The sequence below is a fragment of the Odontomachus brunneus genome, unplaced genomic scaffold (assembly GCF_010583005.1).
Source record: "Odontomachus brunneus isolate Ranch 3 - 2012 unplaced genomic scaffold, Obru_v1 Obru_scaffold_204, whole genome shotgun sequence".
Taxonomy (NCBI): Eukaryota; Metazoa; Arthropoda; class Insecta; order Hymenoptera; family Formicidae; genus Odontomachus; species Odontomachus brunneus.
The window spans coordinates 331,046-338,476 of NW_022639654.1; the positions used below are offsets into that span (position 1 = coordinate 331,046).

At 36.8% G+C, this 7,431-nt stretch overlaps 1 protein-coding gene and 1 non-coding gene across 3 annotated transcripts in view; both read right to left on the bottom strand.

The window, feature by feature from the left end:
* The window catches only part of LOC116852173, a 292,000-nt gene that overhangs the window by 216,826 nt on the left and 67,743 nt on the right, over positions 1-7,431 (bottom strand). The gene's annotated exons all lie outside the window — the stretch shown is intronic.
* Trnat-ggu lies at positions 1,907-1,979 on the bottom strand. Its single transcript has one exon. It is a non-coding gene; the product is annotated as a tRNA-Thr (tRNA).

A 7,431-nucleotide genomic window follows, 5' to 3' on the forward strand; every position in this document is an offset into this window, starting at 1 on the left:
AAAAGGAAGGATCTTGGGTGCCATACGAACTGAAGCCGAGAGACGTCGAACGGCGTCTTGTCACGTGTGAACAGCTGTTTCAACGACAAAAAAGGAAAGGTTTTTTACATCGTATTGTGACTGAAAGTGGTGATGAAAAATGGATATACTACAGTAATCCCAAGCGTAAAAAATCGTGGGTTAAACCCGGCGAAGCAGTAGCATCAACGCGAAAGCGGAATATCAACGGTTCCAAGCTCATGCTCTGCATTTGGTGGGATCAGCTGGGGGTAGTGTATTTCGAGCTGCTCCAACCCAACCAAACCATCACAGAAGATCTCTATCGACGACAATTGATGCGTTTGAGTCGAGCATTGAAAGAAAAACGGCCGCAATATGAGCAAAGACACGATAAGGTGATTTTGCTGCATGATAACGCTCGGCCGCATGTCGCGTCACCGGTCAAAACATACCTGGAAACGCTGAAATGGGAAGTCCTACCCCACCCGCCGTACTCTCCAGACATTGCGCCTTCTGATTACTATTTATTTCGATCGATGACTAACGGTCTGGCTGAGCAGCACTTCACTTCGTATGCAGAAACGAAAAAATGGATCGATTCGTGGATAGTCGCAAAAGAAGTGTCGTTTTTTCGACGTGGAATTCAAATGCTGCCAGAAAGATGGGAAAAAGTAGTCTCCAGCGATGGGCAATACTTTAATTGACTTGTTTTTTTATTTTTTTTTTAAATAAAGGATTTATTTTCACAAAAAACGGCGAGAACTTATTCACACTCCCAATATTGCCTACAGAACAATTACCTACAAGTTGTATTACGCACAAATAAAAAATTAAAAGCCGAACGATCGTTTGCACACACGACAAATCATATTGCACACATAATATTATTGCCTACAGTATGATTGCCTACATGCTCTATTGCGCACAAATAAAAATTAAGAGACGAATGCACATTTGCGCACAAAAATTATTGCCTACAGTAAGATTGCTTACAAGTTCTATTGTGCACAAATGAAAAATTAAAAGACGGACGTACGTTTGCACACACCAAACTATTGCGCACATGCCACATTGCGCACATAATATTATTGCTTACGGTACGTTTGCTAACAAGTTCTATTGCGCACAAATAAAAATTAAGAGACAAATGTACATTTGCACATAAAAATAATTGCCTACAGTGCGATTGCCTACAAGCTCTATTGCGCACAAATAAAAATTAAGAGACGAACGTACATTTAAAAAATTGGTCATTATCCAATTATACCGTCTATCTCTAGCTATGTAACTGGGGGGCTTCGCCCCCCCGACTCCCCGTAACTCGGTGAAGTGGGAGCTACAGTCTTTTGTGAGAAATTCACTCTTTAGCTTAAGCACAAGAGACTATAGCCCCCACCCTCCGTGATACGGAGGCTCTGGGAGGCGAAGCCCCTCAGTCACATAGCTAGAGATAGATGGTATGACAGATTTTCTAACCTAACGCGCCCTCAACTTTGTCTATTAATATCTCATTTCGTAGTAGAGAGCAACGATTTTGTCAGAGGAAAAAGTTGTTTGGCATGCAAAAATACGTCGATTGAGCCTATTTTCATCGAAATCAGAGTTGCCGCTAAACTAAATAATTACCATATTATGTGTGCAAACGAGCGTTCGGCTTTTAATTTTTTATTTGTGCGCAATAGAGCTTATAGGCAATCATACTGTAGGCAATTATTTTTGTGTGCAAACGTACGTTTATCTCTTAATTTTTATTTGTGCGCAATAAAACTTGTAAGCAATCTTACTGTAGGCAATAATTTGGTACCATAGAAGGAGGAGGGCATACTAGGTGGCGGCGGGACGCCGTGCGTTCGAGATCTGTGTATCTTTTTCGTTCCAGGAAGAGAAAAATATCGAGAGCGCGGTCCTGCTAGGCCGGGACTCGAACCCGGGTCTTTCGCTTACCGGGCGACTGCTCTAAACCACTGAGCTACCTAACGCTCCACGCTCACGACACTGTCCTCTTCCTAGATAACACTCAGAGATGCCGTTCGGAAGCGACATCTCTGGCGCGATCCCGAGCGCACGGCGACTACAGAGAGAAACAATGTTACTGTATCAAATGGTACAGCTGTCAGTCTCTCAAAGTCAAAGGTTGCTATCCTTTAAGACCTGCTGTCCATGTATGCCCGTCTCCACCGTTGCCCCTCCTCATCCGGTGCAAATAATACAATCCCCGGGGTCAACACCAATTTTTGGCAGCCCCCGGGTGCTTGGACGCAATGCGCCATAGGCGATCCACCATAGAAGGAGGAGGGCATACTAGGTGGCGGCGGGACGCCGTGCGTTCGAGATCTGCATATCTTTTTCCTTCCAGAAAGAGAAAAATATCGAGAGCGCGGTCTTGCTAGGCCGGGACTCGAACCCGGGTCTTTCGCTTGCCGGGCGACTGCTCTAAACCACAAAGCTACCTGACGCTCCACGCTCACGACACTCTCCTCTTCCTAGATAACGCTCAGAGATGCCGTTCGGAAGCGACATCACGACTGAGTCTTACCTGAACTGGACTTTATCGCTCACGAGAGGAAGACGGGTCACCGGCTCCATACTCTGAATGAATACCTTCCTCCGGAAGGGGGGATTTTCTTCCCAGCGCAGAGGCGCCGAGCAACTATACGCGCATCCACGTCGTATTTTGCACACAAAACACACTCGCACTTTCCTCACACATCTTACGAGGCTCCTGGATAGCAGAGCACGACCTTATACTCGCGCATCCAAAAGTAGCAGTCGACGGTAGTTCGACGGCATTGCGAACTAGCCGCTCACCAACCCGGACACAAACAATCGGTTCGAAACAAACATCAAGTAAAAAGTATTCAGTCTAAATGAACAAATTATCATGTATAATGGCAAAATTGTTATTAGATCGTCTATTTATCTTCATTGATGATGAATACAAGAATGTATATTTGGATTTCGAATTTCCAGGTGAATTCCTATATGGATTTTTCCATGGCGTGTAAACGTTTAGAAACAATCATAAAAGTAATATTTAACACTTTTGATAATACTGCAAGTGTTTGAGTTGGATTTTTCATCCAATAATGTTTGCAATTCGGCTTCTTCAAACTTTTCCGGTTGTCCTGAACATTCTTTGTCTTCTAAATCATCACTTCAGAATCGTTTAAACCAGTTTCTACATGCTTTTTCTGATGGAGCTTGTTCACCATAAGTTTCAGAAATCAATCGATATGTTTCAGCTACAGTTTCTTCAGATCAAAATAATAAAGAAATACATATCAAAAAAACCACTTATCACAATTCACTTGAAATCGATTTAAATCGATTTAAGAAATATCTCTATTTTCACAAAAATTAACCTTTGTGCACTGAATCTTATTGACAGATGTCTAACCTTCAAAAGACAACTAGTTAATTTCTTACGTCGATTCCTATATGGATTCCTATGGATTTTAAATTTTCTGTATAGATTCCTATGAGTTCCTCCCTTATAGAAATATCATACTAAGAATCATTGATAATTACTTATTTTCAGTATTAAAAATACTGGATAATAAGTAATTATCAATGATTCTTAGTATGATATTTCTATAAGGGCTGTGGGAATTCATCTGGAAATTTTCAACAGGAGTATATGCGCAACCTATCTTTTACATTTTTATACATAATTTGTCAATGAAGAATAGTATTTGAAAAATAATAAGGATACAAATGCAAGTACCGTTTGTGATATTTCAATGTATATTATGTGCAAAATATATCGCAAGCAATATCTGCATTTGTATTGTTATATTGTTTTTCATACCGTGTTTTTTTAAATCGTACGTATACGGTTTACAATATTTCGATAGATGGATTAAATTAGGGTTAGTTTTTTTGTGAAGGGAGTGCTGGGACAGAGCTTTCTTTTCTGTACTGTTTACCATATTTCAATGTAAATTGTGTGCAAAAATTACGTTTCGCTTATAACTTTTTTTAAATAACTTTTTAACAAATATGGGCGACGCCTAAAACTTGTTGAAGGGTATTTAGAAAAGTGACCTTCATAATATAAGTCAAGGTCAAGGTCATAGAAACTGGATTCCCTTTCGGTAAGTTTATCTTTGAATTTGTCAATTTTTATAACGGATTCGTATTCAGCGACCTTTAAATTTAAATAAACATAATTAGAAGCTATTTGGTAAATCATCAATGATTTAATTTTTCATCCATGATTTAGTTTTTCAAAAATAGACATATTTCATTATAAATATCTCATTGATCATAGCCGACGCAAAAAAAATTTTGAGAACTGAAAATCCTAACAACATATTTAGTTTTGATTGTAATAAAACTTCTTCAATACATCGCATATCGTAATTGTAAGATGATAAATACGTGAAAATAACATTTTTTTCAACTTTCACTGCAAATTTCTACAAATTGTGACGTTAATAGAACTTTTCAATCAAACATAATTTTATTATTTAACTTTTCGTTATAGTCGGAATTTAGTAACAAACTTAACATTTATTTAGTAACAAACTTAACATGTACATAATTTTTATTCAATTAGTAAATCTTGTCTAGGCTAAATGTTCAATGTGAGCTCCATTATGTAAAAGGCAAGTATCAATTCTTTTTTGGAAGGAGTCGACAGCTCAACGAATTTCGTTTGCATCTAAAGATCAAACAGCTTCTGTCATTCGAAGCATCATGTTTTCTCTCGTAGTTGAGCGTTCACGATAAACTATATCTTTTAGTCTTCCCCACAAATAATAATCCAACACAGTCAGATCAGGCGATTGTGGTAGATAATTAAAGGGATCGTATTTGCGTATCCATTTATTTGGAAACATTCTATTTAGTTGCGCTCGAGTATTTCTCGATGTTTGAGCCAGACACCCATCTTGCTGGAAAAACATGTCTAAGCGCGACTATAGAGGAACATCCTCTAGCAAAATAGGAAAATCTGTCCGCAGAAAAGCTAAATATGAAACTGAGATTTTCGTAAAAAAAATAAGGTCCTACAATCTAATTATTTATTATGCCGCACCAAACATTAACTTTCTAAATATGTTGCATATCAACTTCTCTCTACCAGTAAGGATTATTATCAGACCAATAACGACAATTATATGTATTCACTTCTGCATTCCTTTAGCAAAATAGGAAAATTTGTCCGCAGAAAAGCTAAATATGAAGCACCACTGAGATTTTCATCGAAATATAAACATCAAGAAAGCTGCTTGTGTTTGCGCGTCTTACGTCTGTGTTTGGCCGCGACGTGTGTGCGTGCTCATGTTTATATCTCGCATCTTTAATATTCTCCAACAATCTAACAATAATCTCTAACGTAACAATGTTCTCTAAATAGTGGATATCGAAGAATCTATCTAGCAACACATTGCCACTCTTTTCTTTCGGTAATCTCGCTCAAACTTATAATATTGTTTGTATTGCAATAAATTTGCAATTTGTGCAAGTGAGACGCTAGCTCTTCTCCGGAAGCGTTACAATAAATTTATTTTATTGATACATTAATATTTAAAATTCATAAATACGTATTCTATCAATAATTTTGTACAATTCTATTTTACTTACATTTTACTTACAAAAAGACAATAAATTCATTGCAAATTATTAAAATATTAATTAAAGACTTAATATTCCAGCTATGGTGTATGCAAATGAAAAAGCATATGATATGCTTCTAATTTTGGATGAATGCAGAGATGTGTACCGTGAAGCAGGAAGATTATGGCGGGAACGTTATTCGATCGAACTACACACTCATTTAATGTTTTTTCACGACTTGCCAAGCGAATTAGAAATAAAGGTATCATACAGCCAGATTATAATAAAGAAAGATAGATTCGCCGAAAAATTAGGGATATAAGTGTACCAGATGTTTTAGCATCAGTGATTGTGAAACCGAATGACTCTTTACGTCGACGAGAAAAAGATTGTGGTATAAGTACAACAACGATTTCGCGCATTTATAAAGAAAATAAATTTCATTCTTATAGAATGCATCTTCATCAAGCGTTAACCCAAAATGATTATAGACCGAGAGTAGCTTTTTGTAATTGGATAAGGGAAAAACCGCGTAATTTTCACCAAAACATTTTATTTTCCGATGAGTGTACACTTAAAAGCAATGTAGAAGTGAATACGTATAATTGTTGTTATTGGTCTGACAATAATCCTTTCTGGTTGAGAGAAGTTGATATGCAATACATTTGGAAAGTTAATGTTTGGTGCGACATAATAAATAATCAGATTGCCTTATTTTTTTACGAAAATCTCAGTGGTACTTCATATTTAGCTTTTCTGCAGACAGATTTTCCTATTTTGCTAGAGGATGTTCCTCTATAGTCGCGCTTAGACATGTTTTTCCAGCAAGATAGGTGCTCGGCCCAAACATCGAGAAATGCTCGAGCGCAACTAAATAGAATGTTTCCAAATAAATGGATAGGCAAATACGGTCCCTTTAATTATCCACCACGATCGCCTGATCTGACTGTTTTGGATTATTATTTGTGGGGAAGACTAAAAGATATAGTTTATCGTGAACGCTCAACTACGAGAGAAAACATGATGCTTCGAATGCCCTTATAGAAATATCATATTAAGAATCATTGATAATTACTTATTATCCAGTATTTTTAATACTGAAAATAAGTAATTATCAATGATTCTTAGTATGATATTTCTATAAGGGTGACAGAAGCTGTTCGATCTTTAGATGCAAACAAAATTCGTCGAGCTGTCGACTCCTTCCCAAAAAGGAATTGATACTTGCCTTTTACATAATGGAGCTCACATTGAACATTTAGCCTAGACAAGATTTACTAATTGAATAAAAATTATGTACATGTTAAGTTTGTTACTAAATTCCGACTATAACGAAAAGTTAAATAATAAAATTATGTTTGATTGAAAAGTTTATTTTATTGTTCCGATTCCAACCTTAGTTAGTCCACTTTTAAAAATTTTTGAGTGTGATTGGAGTACACGAAGAATTGAAAGTAATATATTTAAGTAGAAGTACTTATTTCAGTACTTGGAGTATGTTAAAAAGTCAAATCATACGAAGACGACTATCGCACTGCAGCTAAAAAGTTCGTAAGAAGTCTGGTAGCTGATAAATTTTCAATGTCATTTCAAGGTCGGTGGACACATTTTCGGAAAAAATGTTTCAAACATAAGTTTCATATTTTTCACCGTAGAATTTGAATCTGCAAAAAAATAGGGTATTCCATTTAAAAAACTAAACTTCCGGTCTAAACAATCCACTTCCAGTCAATACTAGAAGTTGAATATAGCACCATTTAATAGAGCGTGTTCGACTTAGTGAACAACTGTTTTAAATTTTTAATAAAATGTTGATCCCTTTATTTTAAATGGGTGGTCTGAAACACCCTTACACACACACACACACACACA